Source organism: Hordeum vulgare, chromosome 4H, assembly GCF_904849725.1.
Source record: "Hordeum vulgare subsp. vulgare chromosome 4H, MorexV3_pseudomolecules_assembly, whole genome shotgun sequence".
In the NCBI taxonomy this organism is placed as follows: Eukaryota; Viridiplantae; Streptophyta; class Magnoliopsida; order Poales; family Poaceae; genus Hordeum; species Hordeum vulgare.
In genome coordinates this window covers 336962693-336980847 of record NC_058521.1, presented here as the reverse complement: position 1 = coordinate 336980847, position 18155 = coordinate 336962693, and positions in this window count along the sequence as shown.

Below are 18155 nucleotides of genomic sequence, written 5' to 3'. Positions count from 1 at the left end.
CCCTAGTTCATCACTTGTAACCAATCTCCGTCTCACGACTCCGATTGGTACTTGTAAAGTTGCTAGTAGTGTTGATTACTCTTTCTAGTTGATGCTAGTTGGATTACTTGGTGGAAGAGTTTATGTTCAGATCCTTGATGCTACTCATTACCTCTCTGGTCATGAATATGATTATGCTTTGTGAGTAGTTACTTTTGTTCCTGAGGACATGGGATAAGTCATGCTAATAGTAGTCATGTGAATTTGGTATTCATTCGGTATTTTGATGTGTTGTATGTTGTTTTTCCTCTAGTGGTGTTATGTGAACGTCGACTACATAACACTTCACCATTATTTGGGCCTAGAGGAAGGCATTGGGAAGTAGTAAGTAGATGATGGGTTGCTAGAGTGACAGAAGCTTAAACCCTAGTTTATGCGTTGCTTCGTAAGGGTCTGATTTGGATCCACTAGCATAATGCTATGGTTAGACTTTGTCTTAATTCTTCTTTCGTAGTTGCGGATGCTTGCAAGAGGGGTTAATCATAAGTGGGATGCTTGTCCAAGTAAAGGCAGTACCCAAGCGCCAGTCCACCCACATATCAAACTATCAAAGCAACGAACGTGAATCATATGAACATGATGAAAACTAGCATGACAGAAATTCCCGTGTGTCCTCGGGAGCGTTTTTCCTCCTATAAGATTTTGTCCAGGCTTGTCCCTTGCTACAAAAGGGATTGGGCCACTTTGTTGCACCATTGCTATTTTTGTTACTTGTTGCTTGCTATGAATCATCTGACCACACAATCACTTGTTACCGATAATTTCAGTGCGTGCAGATTTTACCTTGCTGAAAACCACTTGTCAGATCCTTCTGCTCCTCGTTGGGTTCGACACTCTTACTTATCGAAAGGACTACGATTGATCCCCTATACTTGTGGGTCATCACACGCTCAGATTAAAAAAGGACGCATGTGGGTCGTTGACGCATGGGCCCACGGTGGGCCGTCATTGTTAATAAAGACGATGCTGGTTTTGACCGAGCACCACGTGTGGATGGGCACGGACATGAGAAGGCATGCGCCATGTCCGCTTCACGTCCGTGTCAACGCATTTTAGGCACAATTTCGGGCCAGAAATGGGTTTGCACTGTCGCGAAATGGACCAGATGCGTTTTGGATTTGGGTCAACACGTTGGGCCTCCACTCTTGTCTGCGCCAACCCAAACGGACATGGGCGGATAATTTGGGTCGTTGCGTTGGAGTTGCTCTTAGATAGTTTTTTAGGTGTAGGCCCTGTTTGATAGCAAAGTATTAAAAAAGCTGAAGTATAAAAAACTACAGTAATTTTGGATGTAGGTAAAAAATGCCATGGTTTTAATATAACAACATCACAATACATTGCATCTGCTCCACATACTGCAGTAAAATTAACCAGCTACTAGCTGTTGATCATGCATGCATTCGTAGCTAGTTAGCTAGCTGTTGCTAGCGGTCAAACTCACTTTCTATTGTGTATGTCCAGCTAGGTAGCTGGCTAGCTCTCGGCGGCCGCGTTCATAGAAGAGAACCATCCACAAACAGATTCCAGATTGTATGTTGACAAGAAGGGCACTCACAACACGGTGCCGACGAGCTACACATAGACGGAGTGGTTTCGCCTTCTTCTGCATCACCGTCGATACAAGTCGAAGCTGCATTTGGAGGTGTCGGGATACCTCTATGTCATCAACAACCCTGTCAACGGGTTCGAAGAAATGCACGCGCACCAGATCCGTGCAGCTAAGATCGACCCATTCACTTGATCTTTGCACGTCTTCATCCTCTGTAAGTCTTCCTAAGTGCTCCATCAATGTGGGGGGATTTTTTGAACAGTAAACACAGACAAGATGATGAATTGGCCATCATCAAAGCCGTATACACATGCGAGATAGGTTCAACCAATCGTCAACGTATTCACACTTCAATCCTTACGGGACATAATTATGTGTGAGAAGTTTCGGATGGTCATGTATTGAGATGTAAAAGAGATTTCAGAATGGAAAAATATGTATTCCATAATTTGGTTAAGTGCTTTCGAGAGAGACAACTTCTACAAGATTCTAGGCTTAACTCTATGGAAGAACAAGTAGCAACATTATTATATACCCTTTCGGAGAATGCAAGCAACCGTACTCTTCAAGGGTGATTTCAATATAGTGGTCAAACTATAAGTACCAATCTCAATAAAGTGCTACAAAGCATTATGATATTATGTGGATGGTTCATTCAGTTGCCACCAATTAATGTTCCTTTACAAGTTTCGAGCAACCCTAAATGTATGTTGTACTTTCACGTATGCATCTTGTAGTTCTTGCATATAAATTATAAATACTTCTAGTTTTCAAGTATTTCTTGTCTTTATGAAGGATTGTATTGGAGCAATTGTTGGGACACAAATTCCGATTAGCATATCTCCGAGACTACAAGACCCATATCAAAATAGAAAAGGAACATTATCACAAAATATCATGTTGTCATGTAATTTTGATAATCAATTCGTTCATGTTAGTGCAGGGTGGGAAGGTTCAGCTTCTGATGCTAGAGTGCTACAAGATGCACTACAAAACAATTTATATGTGCCACGGGGAAAATATTATTTGGTTGATGCACGATATGCAAATACACCTAATTTTATTTCACCCTACACGAATGTCAGGTACAAACAAGTTCTTTTGTTAGAACAATAACTCTAAAGGGCAAATACACCTTCTTCAATATCTTTTTGAATTTCAGGTACCATTTGAACAAGCAAGCTAAATGCAACCAAAGACCACAAAATGCTAAAGAGCTATTCAATCTTAGGCATGCACAACTCCATAATCACATCGAGCGGATCATTGGCGTTGTGAAGAAGTGTTTCCCTGTATTGAAGTGTGCTTCACATTACCCAATTGAATCTCAACCTGATATTGTCATGGCATGTTGTGCACTTAATAACTTTATTCGTAGTCACGAGGGAGGAGAAGAATGGTTTGAACAGGTTGGTTCCAATATTGACCCAACACATATAGTTGATATTCCAAGTGGGGACTCAGAATACAGAAGTGATGCACAATCTCTCAATGAGCAGCGTACATTGGGTCACTCAAAAAGGGATCAAATTGTTGAATCAATGTGGAAATACTACTGTGAGTATTTGGAGGAGCGCCCTAGAAGAAATAACACATGACTTGTGCAATTTTTGAAGCAAGAATAAAATTCATATGATCATTAGAATCTTTTTAATGTAGTAGCTTTCTCATTCATTAAAAATGTAAACTACATTTCTATGAGTAGATACGTAATGTAAAATGCAACTATCAACTTGTCTAGCAAATATGAATGTTTGCATCCTCTACCATGCAATTTTCTTGTAAATATATGATCAAACACGCAACACCGACAATTTTTTTACTGCACTTTACAACACACATATACTGCCACCTACAAGCCGGGTGTACGAATAACATGGCGAAACTAAAAAACCGAATGACCATACTTTTTACGAAAGGATTAGAACATCGTAGAAACCAAGTTTAGTGTTGAAACAAATGTATGATGAGATACATTCATGTTCCCCTTTTTATGCATGGTACAACGCACACTAATATCTCTTTAACAAAATATAAACCTAAAGTAATATGAACCAACAAACCAATAAAAGAGTATCAAAGAAATATCTTTTTCATATGAAAATACTAGAACGAATTGCTTAAAATTTGACACCCAAGCACATTCTTGAGGATCTCCAGAACAACATCGTGATCCACTGTCATGAAGATTTCACGGTAAACTCTTTGTGCTTTCAGATGCTCAATCATCTTTAGATGTTCACTTGTTGAGAGATCTGGTATGGACTTAAGTTTGATAATGCAATTAGCAATGCCAGAAGGATCTTTGTCAGGATCTTTTTTTTTCATCTGCGCCATTTTCACTTCTGAAAGGATCGATATGGTTGACTAGAGGGGGGGTGAATAGGCAACTACCAATTTTTAGCTCTTCTTACCAAGTTAGAGAAAGCAACATAAAGGTTCTCTAAATTAGCTACTAGATGAGCAACCTATATGATGCTAACTACCATGACAACTAATGCAAGCAAGAAATACATAGCAACAATAATATACACAAAGTAAAGGTAAGAGATAACCGCAAGTGGAACCGATGAAGACGTGGATGTGTTACCAAAGCTCCTTCCCTTTGACAGGAAGTATGTCTCTGTTGGAGCGGTGTGGAGGCACAATGCTCCCTAATAAGCCACTAGGGCCACCGTATTCTCCTCACGCCCTCACACAATGCGAGGTGCCGCGATTCCACTATTGGTGCCCTTGAAGGCAGTGACCGGACCTTTACAAACAAGGTTGGGGCTATCTCCACACAATGCTCGGAGGCTCCCAACAAGACTACGGAGCTTCACCACAATGGATATGGCTCCGAGGTGACCTCACCCGTCTAGTGTGCTCAAACACCCAAGAGTAACAAGATCCCCAAGGGATTAGTGGGGGGAATCAAATATCTCTTGGTGGAAGTGTAGATCTGGGCCTTCTCAACCAATCCCTAAATCAGCAAGTTTGATTGGCTAGGGAGAGAGATCGGGCCAAAATGAGCTTAGGAGCAACAATGGAGTCTTGGAAGGTTAAAGGTAGGGTTCTTGGAGTGGAAGAACCCTTTATAAAGTGAGGGAACAAATCCAACCATTACCCTCACTTACAGCACCCTCAGCACGGTACTACCGCTTGGGGTAGCGGTACTACCGCTTGGGGAAAGCAGTACTACCGCTTGGGGGGAAGCAGTACTACCGCCAGCCCTAGCGGTACTACCGCTAGGCCTAGAGCGGTACTATCGCTAGGTAGGCATAAAGCCACGGTAGTAAAAATACTACTACCGGGTCTACCACCGCTGGAAAAGTACCCGCAAAAAGTCCGACGAAGTACAACTGCTCAGAGAGAGCGGTACTACTGTCCAGAAGCGGTACTACCACTCTACCGAAGCGGTACTACCGCTCTGCTAGCGGTACTACCACTGGAACTTTTTGCAGAGGCTGGCAGAGACCAAACGGGAGCTCCATTGTTGCAAAAAATAGGTGGTGGAAAGAAAAAGTGTGCGTGTGTGAGTTGATTCCACCCAAACTTTCCGACGCGGACCCCCTCTTAATAGTATGGCTTTCCTATGACTCAAAACCACCAAAGAGAATCGTAGAATCCACCGTGCTTCAAAACCACCGAGGGGCGACGAATCGTCTTGTGCCTTGCCATGTATAATCTAAAATGCTCAATGCACACGATTAGTCCGCGGTGGTACTGTCATCAATCACCAAAATTACTTAGGACAAAATATGCCCTAACAATCTCCCCCTTTTTGGTGAATTGATGACAACACCTGATTTGCACAAAAGAGAATATAATGAAGTCATATGCAAACCCAAAGTCTATGAACTAGAGACTAGCTCCCCCTGGATGTGTGCATCTTTAAAGTACTGCTCTGAACAACAAGGCACATAATCCAAGGAAAAGCACTCCTCTAGAAATCATAGACGGATACTCCTTGCAATGGCCTAATACAACATTGCGTAAGGAAGCAAGGTATAGTATGGGAGCATAAAGATAGGGGCATAAGATAAATGAACTCACAGGCTAAGCATATAGAGAGATAATAAAGATAATATAGGGATAGCATATGTCTCACACCATATGACTCAGAGTCTTCACACACATGGTAAAATATACGATAATATAAAAGCAGCCAAGTTCAGCAAATAAAGACTCAGAAAAAATACGAAAACCCAAAGCAAATCCCTAACACTCTCTCCCCCTTTGGCATCAGGACACCAAAAAGGCAGAGAGGACGCGAACGACACAGGTGGTAGCTCAGCCATCAGATTCCTCCGTAGCATCCTCATCTTCCTCATCAGGCTCCTTGTGATCAGACTCCTCCTCATCTTCCTCATCAGGCTCCTACTAATCAGACACAACCCACTGGAAGACTCTTTCCTGCATCCAATCAGCCTCTGGAGTGATGACTTCCTCAGATCCACTCGAGAAGTGCACATCAAGCGTCCTCATGATACGCTTATCCCTCTGACGGCTCTCCTTCTGGGCCACATGAGTCAGATACTGCCCCTTCGACTACATGCAAAATAAGGTCCTCATCTGGTTCTTCAGCTTCTTGGCACAAGATGGCTCAGAAGAAGAACGGGTATGGGTGGCAGGGCCGCCCTCATCCTCAGCAGGAGCAACCTCCTCCTCAGTCTCCATGCGTGTACGCGAAGTGGAAGTGTTGGTCCACTTGTCTTTCTGGCGCAGCTTGATGGGATCATGGATGAAACACCCCGAGGCAGCAGGAAAGAGCACGCGAGGAAAGGACTCGGACCACTTTGTCTTGATGAAGTAGTACAGGTAAGGCCCGTAGATGGGAACCTTATGGTTGTATATAGCCATCTGAAGCTCGCAGAACAACACATTAGACACATCGAGTAGCCCACTGTCCTTCTTCCATCCCTCCTCACACATAAGGAGCATGTCCACCAGATAAGAATGAACTTAGTCTTTGTTGCCAAGCCGAGGGAACAGAGTGTTGCGGAAGATCCTATGCATGACATCCAAGAAGGTGGGGAGCACATTCTTCGTGAGATAGAAGGGTTGCAGTTTCTCCTTGGGGTAGCATTGGGGTTGGCATGAGGGCGTAAGCCAACAGTATTATGCAACCCATGGTCACAGACATTCAGAAGCTTCATGAACTCAACCCAAGTGCCAGACATCTTCTCACCATGAGTCATCCAGGTCATAGTACGATCCACATCAGCATGAAAGTGGACAGAGACATAGAATTGAGCCACTACCTCTGGATCGAAGTCATAGTGAAAGGTGATGAGGTCCTCAATACCCAGCTGCTTAATCATACTCAGGGCCTCTCCAAAATATGCAGGATCCCTCTGGAGATGATTGAGATCAATCCACTGCACCGGGACAAAGATTTTCTTCCGAGTTAGGACGACATCTTGATATATCAGGACTTGTTGCTTGGTCTAGAACATTTCACAACTCTTGATCTCATCCCTCTCAGTGACATAAGAATTGATCTTTCGGCGCCGCACATACTCCTCAAGAGGCAAAGTGTCATAGTCAACGTTGGCCTCCTTGTCCTTTGATACAATTTTCTTGATATTGCGCTTCGGAGGATTGGAACCTTCCGAGTTGTCAGAGTTGCGGAACCTCTTGGACTGGGTCTCACGAATCGGTTTTGAGCGACGGGAGCCACCACCTGTGAAACACAACACAAACATGCGAAAACGACAAAAGGAAGTCATGGCAAAGTCCGGAACACAGGAGAAAACACAGAAGGAACTAGTTTTATGTCATGCATACAAGGCACAGTGGTAGTACCGCTCCACGGGCTGTACTACCGCTCCACCGCGTGGTTTCAGATCTAACAGAGCAGAAAATAGATCTAACCACGAAGCTCTAACTACGGTGCAAAAGAAATAGATCTGACCACTATGCATAACCTATTCAATAAAACACAAGGAAAACACTCCCAAGAGCCCTCCTTCCATCCATGTATGAGACAATCATGCCATAACAATGAAGGCAATCCACCAAGCCCCTAACCCTAGAACCAAGAACACCAAAACAAGAGAAGGAGGATAGGGGCAGTACCGGGATCCATGGCACAAGGAGGAGGAAGGGGGCAAACCCTTCAACTGGCACCGAAGGAGAAGCGTCGCAGAGGGAGATCTCTTCTGGTGAGATTCGAGAGAAAGAGAGAGAGCTCCACGGGAGAGGAACAAATGGGGCAGAAAAACTGCCCCTCTCTTCTTATATAGCCCCCAGGGCACGGGCAGGGAGCTAGTACCGCGCTGGGATAGAGGTAGTACAGCTTGCCGCAGTAGTACCATCCGGTCGTCGTAGTAGTACCGCTCGGGTCATGGCGGTAGTACCGCTCGGGTCATGGCGGTAGTACCGCTCGAGTCATTGCGGTAGTACCGCTACCCCTGAGGTGTATAGATCTGAAGGTGGTAGTACCGCTCGAGTCATCACGGTAGTACCGCTCGGGTCATCGCGGTAGTACCGCTCCGCGAGCGGTAGTACCGTGCCAGAAAAACTCAGAAAAAATCTAGAAATTGCCAAAACAGCGAGAAATCACTATGGACACATACAAGACAAAATTTAGAGTAGAAAATCAAACAAAATACACTCGTTGGTATGTCATAACCCTCTTTTAGGGGGCGGTGGCTGGAGCCACCTATGTTTGAGACAAATGGTATGATACCGCGAAGAATTATCCTTGGGTTCATGACCAAATCTCATCTTTGAAGCACAAGTGCCATCAATGATGGCTAATGTCAAAGATTTGATCGATTTATGCATAATGTGGGGAGGGAAAGTTCATTGGTTGAACAACACTCCCCCTATGTCCATGCCTACACCTAGAACAAGATATAATGCAGAGTGAGGTGCAGAGTGCCTAGTTTCAATCCACATTACTTGAATCGATGATATTTAGCTCATGCCTTAACTCCCGGAACTTTGCTTCATCTAGGGGCTTAGTGCAAATACCTGCAAGTTGCTCTTGAGTGTTGATGAATTTGACTTCAATATCTACACGCTTGATATGCTCACGGATGAAGTGGTGACGAATATAAATATGCTTGGTTTTGCTATGTTGCACCGGATTGAGGGAAATCTTGATAGCACTTTGATTGTCGCATAAAAGAGGCACTTTGTCACAAGTGACACCGTAATCCTTTAAAGTTTGCCTCATCCATAGCAACTGTGCACAACAACTTGCAGCTGCAACATACTCAGCCTCGGTGGAAGACAGTGAGATACAGTTTGGCTTCTTTGAAGACAAACTTACCAGTGAACGACCAAGAAATTGACATCCTCCAGATGTTGACTTCCTCTCCACACAGTCTCCTGCCCAATCTGAGTAAGAATAGCCCACTAGATTGAAGCTTGCTCCTTTGGGATACCATAGGCCAAAGTTTGGGATATGAGCCAAATATCAAAAGATTCATTTAACAACCGCAAAGTGGCTTTATTTTGGTGCAGATTGAAACCGTGCACAAATCCCTACACTCAACATGATATCCAGTCTAGATGAACAAAGGTAAAGAAGGGATCCAATCATGGAGCGATATACCTTTTGATCCACTGCTTTACCATCGGGATCACTGTCAGGCTTGCATCTGGTTGGCATGGAAACTTGACCGGCTTGACGTCCTCTAGCTCGAACCTCTTGAGCATGTCTTGGGTGTACTTGGCTTGTTTGATGAAGGTTCCTTCTAAGCCTTGTTTAATCACGAATCCGAGGAAGAACTTCAACTCACCCATCATTGACATCTCAAATTTCTCGGTCATTAGTGCAGCAAATTCTTCATTGAAAGATTCGTTAGGAGAACCAAAAATGATATCATCAACATATAGTTGGCATATGAACAAACCCCTTTGACCCTTTTGGTAAAAAGGGTGAGATCGATCTTCCCAATTTCAAACCCACGATCTTGCAACAACTCGGTAAGGTACTCATACCACACATGTGGGGCTTGTTTAAGGCCATAGAGCGCCTTGTTGAGTTTCTATACATGATTGGGGAGCTTGGGATGTTCGAACCCCGGGGCTTGTTTGACATATTGCATTCATGACATCATATCTTGTGGTGATCATATCTTTCGAACCGTAGCTTCGTTGGAGAAGTTCCAAATGTGTAAATTGATTGGAACGACGCGTAGAATCACGTGAACCTATTTATTTTACTGGTTAACAAATATTAAAATGTGTTAGTTTAGATCTGAACAGAATTATAAATTAACATATGAGGTTAGTTCGGAGATGCTATAAGTCGTTTCCGACCTCATTTAAAATGCCTAGATAAGTAGTTTAATTACGCTTCACCTCTTGCCATGTTTAACCAACATTTAATACTAGAGTGTACCTAATCGGGATAGAACTAAATAATCCGTATGTGGAGTTTCGTCAATATGCAACTTGTTGCATATTGAACTTCACTTAATGTGTAGAGTTTGATTGTGTGAATTGCCATGTCATACGTGCATAATTGATACCGCTCATGCATCATTTGTGTTGTGCATCGCGTGGTGAATTTCGTGTGTTGATTCTAGTTTCCGGTTTGCTTCGTCTCGATAGAGTTCAGCAAGCGTGTCGGAATGTGAGGACCCATTCGACTACGTCGGTTTGTCTGCTTCATAGAGTCGTTCTTCTTCCAAGCGGGATCTCAAGCAAGATGACCATTTCCCTAGATACCATTACTATCATTGACATGCTAGTTGTTTCGTTTCTATCGCTATGTCTCGTTGCCTACCACATGTTAAATATCAGCCTCTCAACATTGCCATGAAAACCTTCAACCTGTTCACAACCTAGCAAACCACTGATTGGCTATGTTATTTCTTGCTTATCCATGTGTTAGAGTTGCTAGTTGCAGGTGCAGTTGCTTCCATGTGAGAACATGGGTCCTTTGTTATATCACCCTATTAAATGCTATCTAATTTAATGCACCTATATACTTGGTAAAAGGTGGAAGGCTCGACCTTTGTAGCCTGATGTTTTGTTTTACCTTTGCCCCCTTAGTTTCGGCTACCGGTGTTATGTTGCATAAATGAGTGCTCCTAACATGCTTGGGGTTGTTATGGGGACCCCCTAGATTCTCGTTTTGGGATAAAGCTCGTCTCGCAAGGCCCAACATTGGTACTATATTTGCCCAACATAATAATTCTATTAATACTGAAAAACATAGGGAGTTAGCGCTACCCGAGGAGTAAGTCAACATAATACAGGGAGGGCCAGTGCTGATGGTGTTGGTCCAAAACAGAGCCGTTTGCGGGGCCAACCCGGGGCAACTCGGGTGATGTCTATCAGGCCACCGTACGCTGTGCTTATCCGTCGTGTCCTGAGAATGAGATACGCGGCTCCTATCGGGATCATCAACACGCCGGGTGGCCTTGCTGGACTTGTTTTACCTTTATCGAGCGTCTTGTGCGAGGGATTCCGAGGTTGCTTTGAGCTAACTCGAGGTTGAGGTTTTCCAATAGGGATCCGAGGAGGTCACGGGTTTCCCTGATCGAGGCCATTCCGTCGCAGCGTGTGGTAGTTTGTGATGGACTAGTTGGAGCACCCTTGCAGGGTTAAATCTTTCGGAAAGTCATGCCCGTGGTTATGTGGCAATCTGGAAACTTTGTTTAACATCCAGTTCTAGATAACTCGAAGTAATCTTAATTAAAATATGCCCACTAAGTGTGTAACCGTGACTGTCTCTTTCGTGAGCTCCTTCTCCGATCGAGGACACGGTGGGGTTATGTTTGACGTAAGTAGGTGTTCAGGATCATTCATTTGATCACCAGTAGTTCACGTCCGCTATGCATAGATCACCCCCCTTTATTCTTGTACTTGTAAGTTAGCCACTAACTATATGCTTAGTTGCTTGCTGCAGCCTCACCACTTAACCATACCTCACCCATTAATCTTTGCTAGTCTTGATACCTTTGGAAATGAGATTGCTGAGCCCTCTTGATTGATTGAACTTGGGCGAGTCGAGTTTAGTTAAAAAACTGCTTTGAGTCTAGTTATATATCGGAGAGTAGGATTCTTTTTTCTCCTCTTCTATGCTCTAGTGAGGAATCTTGACTTAATAATTTTAATTCTACTCCTCTTCTCACTCAAAAAAAAATTAGGATCACGCGGATATTTTTGGAATCTATATGATGTCGATGTGACGGAGTTCTGTCTTGGTGCCTCCTGTCTGACTTGATTTCTTCCGGGGAGTTGAGCTCCAGGGGATTCTTGAGCACATCGTTATCATTCAGGTTTCTTAGTATCTCACGACGAAGGATGTTCGAAATTGCTTCAATACTAGTAGTGGCGAGAGGAGTCCGGCTTCCCCAGTACTGGTGCAGATAGATCCGGATGTATCGCCATACTTAGTATCGTTGTGATTACGAGGATCTGAGATAGATGAGTTTCTGAGATTCTGGTTATGTGTTGATGAATGTGATACACTAGACGGGTCAGTATAGGAGTTGATTGATATATTACTCCTTGTATCCGTGGACCAGATTGCATGACCAGAAATTTCGGGAGTTCTTAGGTGGGAATTCAAGTAGTTACTTATAGGACAATCTTCCAACAAATGCATAATGTTAGGTTGGGATTCGACATCTAGTAGATTCGTTTGTTCACGGTCGTTTTACAGCGGTTCACGTTGTGTCTTTAAGAGCCTTGTAGCTTGCTATGACTCAGGGACGCTTCGTATGTCGTGTGCACTGCCTTGCACATGATGGCTAATGTAGGATAGAGCCCGTGCGAGCCTCATCCACGAAAATATCGAGCGGAATCTCTCTCATGAATTTGTTCTGGCTTGTTTCATAAGCCTCACCACTTTGTTTTGTTGGAGTATAGTAATTCGAGTTGCTTTGATGTCAAATGGTGATTTCTAATCTTTTCCAAGAGGTGTTCTCATATTTTTATGAGAACGCTAATTCTTTTGTTCAATCAATTATCTTATCAATTCTTTCAACCGAAGCTGTCTTGTCAATTCTTTTCAACCGATGTGCTTCTCTGCAAGTGAATTCTATCCTTTCCAATTTTTGCAAGATCAATCATCATTTCTTTCCGGAGTTCATCTCATCTGTCCCAAGTTGTATTTGTTTTCCCCGCCCTCCCACCCTTTTCCTCAGTGATTCAATTTTCATCCAAGTGTCTTCCGCTATCTTTTCTTTCGTGTCCTATCTGGTGATTCATTGTGAATATTCTCACGAGTTTCTAGCTCATCATTTCTTCATTCTTGTTTTTCTTCTACGATGGACTCAATTCAAGCTGTGAGTGTTCATCATATCCTTTTCATCCTTTAAATTCTTTCCTATGTTGAAAATTCTTATCAAGTCTTCTTGTTGTCATTTCTCTTTATTCTATCCGGAGCATTGAAGTTATCTCAGAAGTTTCTTGTTTTCAATTCTTTTAATTATTTCGAGGTTCCCAACCTCGTCTAGTTTTCTTCATACTGGTGCAATATCTCTCTTCTAAGCAATCTTTTCAACGGTGGTTTCTTTGAGTGGGCGTATAACCCACATGTTTTTCCTAGGATCTTATTTGTCTCTTCTAAAATTTTTCGAAGATCTCTAATTCTTTTCAACTATGACGTAAGTATGATGTTCATCAGTCTTATCCCTTTTCCAAGATCTATTCGAATTAATGCTCATCATTGGCCCAACCTTGCGTATTCTGTATTCTGGAGTGTCTTAGTTATTCTTGGTCCATTCTCTTGAAGATTCATCATTTCAGCTTTGTGGCATCATCTTGAATTGTTCCCAATCACGAGTATACTTTTCTTGCTATCCAGCGCATTTCTGAATTATTTTCATTCTTGATCCTCCGAAGGCCATCATTTCAGAAGATTTCTTCGTTCTCAACTTTCACCTTCCGTTCTCAATTTCTCCTCAATTGTTGTCTCTTCGTTCGTCTCTCAATTATTCTGGAGCCGTGTTCAGTTTTCTGTTAGGAGGCTCAAGATCTCTTCATTGTCAAGGTGTTCTTCAAGATTCTTGTGGTAGTAGTTGTCATTTTCTTCTTCGTTCTTTCTTTCCAATATCTAGTTTCTATTCTTTATAACGGAGGCCTTCTCATGTTGCTCTCTCCAACCTATCATTTTCTCTTTTCAAGGTCATATTGTTCCCTTGTTAATTTAGTTGTTTGTTGTGAATCTTGTCTAATTCTCCTATCTTATCGAATTTTTGTCCCCTTTTCCTACCGAAGTGTTGCCGAAATTTTGTGTGAATTCTTCCTTGTTTCTTATATCCTTCTTCATATCTTTCCAACCTTCAAGAGTCATTGGTTTCACTCGTTTGTTAAGAAGCAACTAAGTTTTACCTCTTCTTTCTCATCCTCTTCCCCTTTCATTATTGGATCTCGGGTTGAGATCCTCTTGTAGTGTAGGAGAGTTGTGACAGCCCGAGACCGACGCTCCAGAAGATTCCCCTCTTTTCCGTTGTCGTCGTGTTATTATTTTATGTGCCGCATTCATCATCGCATCATACGCGTCATCCGCATTGCATCGGCACCCCATTGCCACCAGTTTTCAAAACTTGCATCCATTATTGGTTGTCGGTTCTCTCCGTTCTTGTCGTTGCATGTTTTGAGATCAACCACACACGCCCGCGCCCACGACATCGTTTAAATATTGTTTTAAAAAGTGTGTATAAAACTGTCTCTGATTGGGTTGAAACTTGGCGTGCGGTCTTATTTAGATATAGGTAGGCCGCCTGCCAATTTTCGTCGCAATCGGAGTCCGTCTGGTACCCGAACGGTCGACCGTAGCGGCACCGTCTTCGGTTATTCGTCAGACGTGTTTTGGTGTTTTAAATCGCGTTGCCGCGCCACACCATTTCCCTCTCATCCCACTTAGCCACTCTACACAGCCACTTAGCCCGTTACGCATTCGAGGCCGTTCGATTCCGATCGTATGGTGGAAACCGGGGCGAAATTCTGCTCCCTTAGCCCCTTCCTATAAATAGATGCCCTCCGTGCCATTTTTAGCCAAACCCTAGCCGCCTAGGGATTTGTGCCACCACCAGCCGCCTCCCACCTTTCTCCCGCAGCCACCTGGCACCCTACCTCCTCTCTTCTCCCGCACAGGGGCCGCCCGAGCCCATCGCCGGCCCTCCCCGGCCCCGGTCGCACCGTCGCTCGCCCGCAGCCGCCCAGACCCGCCCTAGCCTCGCTCCCGCTCGCTGCCTGACCCGAGCCATGGCCGAATCCGGCGCCCCCAACCCTCGCGCCGCCGTAGCGCCGGTGTCCACAACGCAGCCAACCGTCGTGCCCCTCCGGCCGCCACCCTGCGCATTCGTGCTGCGAGCCTCCAGATCAGGCGGTGCTCCATCGCCATGCCCCGCCGCCAGGAAGCCGCCGGCTCGATCTCCTCGCCCCACGTCGCCTCGACCCTCCGCCGCCGAGAAAGGGGCCTCCATGGCCGCATCCCTGATGACCGGCCTCGTCGTCCCTCGTCCTGCCTCGCCGGAGCGCCGACGTTCCCTGCGTTGTCATGGCCTTGTTGCAAGGACAACGGAGGACGAGGGTGCCCCGCTCGCCCCGTTGACCCACTCGAGCAGCCAGGCACCAGCGCCCCGGCCCAGCTGGCCCGCTTTGCCTCGCCTGGCCAGGTCGGCCTCGCTCCACCAGGCCAACGCCCCGAGCCGCCGGCCCAACCCCTCCTCAGTCGGCCTGCCTTTTCCACCGACCGGGCCAGGCCCACAAGGTGAGCCTCCCCACAAGCCCTATTTCCCACCCTAGGCGTAGCATAGCTAGATGCCACTCGTTGCCAGATTCGGCCCGTTTTGATTATTTCAGAATTTTGTGAGTTTAGTAATTTCAGGAAAATAGGGTAATTTTGAAACGCGTACAACTTTTTAACCATAAATCGGATCGCGACGTATTATATATGTAACTCGTGTAGTTTTTCGCGTAGAATAATATTTTGCAACTTGCATGCATGTTTGGAGTGGTTTGACCCGTTGTTTGCCTAGTTTTGCATGCTGTCCTAATAGATTATTATTCCGTAGATATTTTTGTGTGTGTCCAGATCGTTCAAATATCATAGATAAAATGTTCATGTTGTTCGGGAACCTTTGCCATGTATTTTAGAGTAGTTCTTTGCATTTTTTTTGCATGTAGGTTCCATCGCTAGTTTGCTATGTCGTGCTTGGGACATATTCTCACATATATGTGTGGCGTTAGTTTTATTTCTCAACCCCACATATTATATATGTTTTCGGGGTAGAAAAATCCATAGAATTTAACTGTGCATTTAGTTTTGTCTTTCGAGTAAGTTAGTGCGCGTGATATTTCTGTCATGTTGCCCTCTTGTCTATTTTGTGGGATTTATTCCGTGCATGATATGAATTAGTTGTGAACTAGAGATGTGCTCTTGGATATGTATGCTAGACCGTGGTAATTTTGGTTGCAATAGAAATCCATGTTTAGGTGTTGTTTGCTTGTTGTCAACATGCTAGGAAATAGTGTTGTTTTGGAGTTGCTGAAATATTTCTAAGTCTGAAATCTGTAATATTTTGTTGTTGTCTTGCCATGAGTTTTGCTAGTGATCTACAACTCCTTTGGGGTTGGTGCAATGGATTTAGTTGTAGTCCTTAAGATTCTCTAGCATGTTGTGATTTTTAATGTCATTTGGTGCCCTGTAGCATATAGTTTTGCTGTTGTCAATATGCCTTCAGATCGAAAACTGCACTGTCAAAAACTGATATTTTCACTAAGTCTGAAACTGTGTGTGAGATGCCATTTTGTGAGTTCTTTTCCTAGTGATCCATGCTTCCATGCTAGTTGTATTTAGTAGGGTGTTTTAGTGCATCTTGACCAATATTGCCTCATGTCTTGTTTGAGCATTTTAGATTTATGTAGCTTGTTTTTTTGGGGTGTAGAAAATGTCATGTTGTTGTTTTTGGCAGACTGTACTATTTCTTGTGTAGCTTGTATTTGTTGAACCGTTGCTCCGTTTTGATCGTGTTCTATATGAAACTTGCTTAGAATCTCGTGTAGTTTAATATTATGTTACTACCTTCTTGGTTGGACTGTTGTCGCTCGCATTTGCATACATATTGCATTCATGACATCATATCTTGCGGTGATCATATATTTCGAACCGTAGCTCCGTTGGAGATGTTCCAAATGTGTAAATTGATTGGAACGACGCGTAGAATCACGTGAACCTATTTATTTTGCTGGTTAACAAATATTAAAACGTGTTAGTTCAGATATGGACATCATTATAAATTAACGTATGAGGTCAGTTCGGAGATGCTATAAGTCGTTTCCGACCTCATTTAAAGTACCTAGATAGGTACTTTAATTACGCTTCACCTCTTGCCATGTTTAACCAACATTTAATACTAGAGTGTACCTAATCTGGATAGAACTAAATAATCCGTATGTGGAGTTTCGTCAATATGCAACTTGTTGCATATTGAACTTCACTTAATGTGTAGAGTTTGATTGTGTGAATTGCCATGTCATACGTGCATAATTGATACTGCTCATGCATCATTTGTGTTGTGCATCGTGTGGTGAATTTCGTGTGTTGATTCTTGTTTCCGGTTTCCTTTGTCTCGATAGAGTTCCGCAAGCTTGTCGGAATGTGAGGACCCGTTCGACTACGTCGGTTTGTGTGCTTCACAAACTCGTTCTTCTTCCAAGCGGGATTTCAGGCAAGATGACCATTTCCCTAGATACCATTAGTATCATTGACATGCTAGTTGTTTCGTTTCTATCGCTATGTCTCGTTGCCTACCACATGTTAAATATCAGCCTCTCAACATTGCCATGAAAACCTTCAACCTGTTCAGAACCTAGCAAACCACTGATTGGCTATGTTACTGCTTGCTTATCCATGTGTTAGCGTTGCTAGTTGCATGTGCAGTTGCTTCCATGTGAGAACATGGGTCCTTTGTTATATCACCCTATTAAATGCCATCTAATTTAATGCACTTATATCCTTGGTAAAAGGTGGAAGGCTCGGCCTTTCTAGCCTCGTGTTTTGTTCCACCTTTGCCCCCTTAGTTTTGGCTACCGGTGTTAAGTTCCATAAATGAGTGCTCCTAACATGCTTGGGGTTGTTATGGGGACCCCCTAGATTCTCGTTTTGGGATAAATCTCGTCTGGCAAGGCCCAACATTGGTACTATATTTGCCCAACATAATAATTCTATTAATACTGAAAAACATAGGGAGTTAGCGCTACCCGAGGAGTAAGTCAACATAATACAGGGAGGGCCAGTGCTGATGGTGCTGGTCCAAAACAGAGTCGTTTGCGGGGCCGACCCGGGGCAACTCGGGTGATGTCTATCAGGCCACCGTACGCTGTGCTTATCCGTCGTGTCCTCAGAACGAGATACGCGGCTCCTATCGGGATCGTCGACACGTCGGGCGGCCTTGCTGGACTTGTTTTACCTTTTATCGAGCGTCTTGTGCGAGGGATTCCGAGGATGCTTTGAGCTAACTTGAGGTTGAGGTTTTGCAATAGGGATCCGAGGAGGTCACGTGTTTCCCCGATCGAGGTCATTCCGTCGCAGCGTGTGGTAGTTTGTGATGGACTAGTTGGAGCACCCCTGCAAGGTTAAATCTTTCAAAAAGCCGTGCTCGCGGTT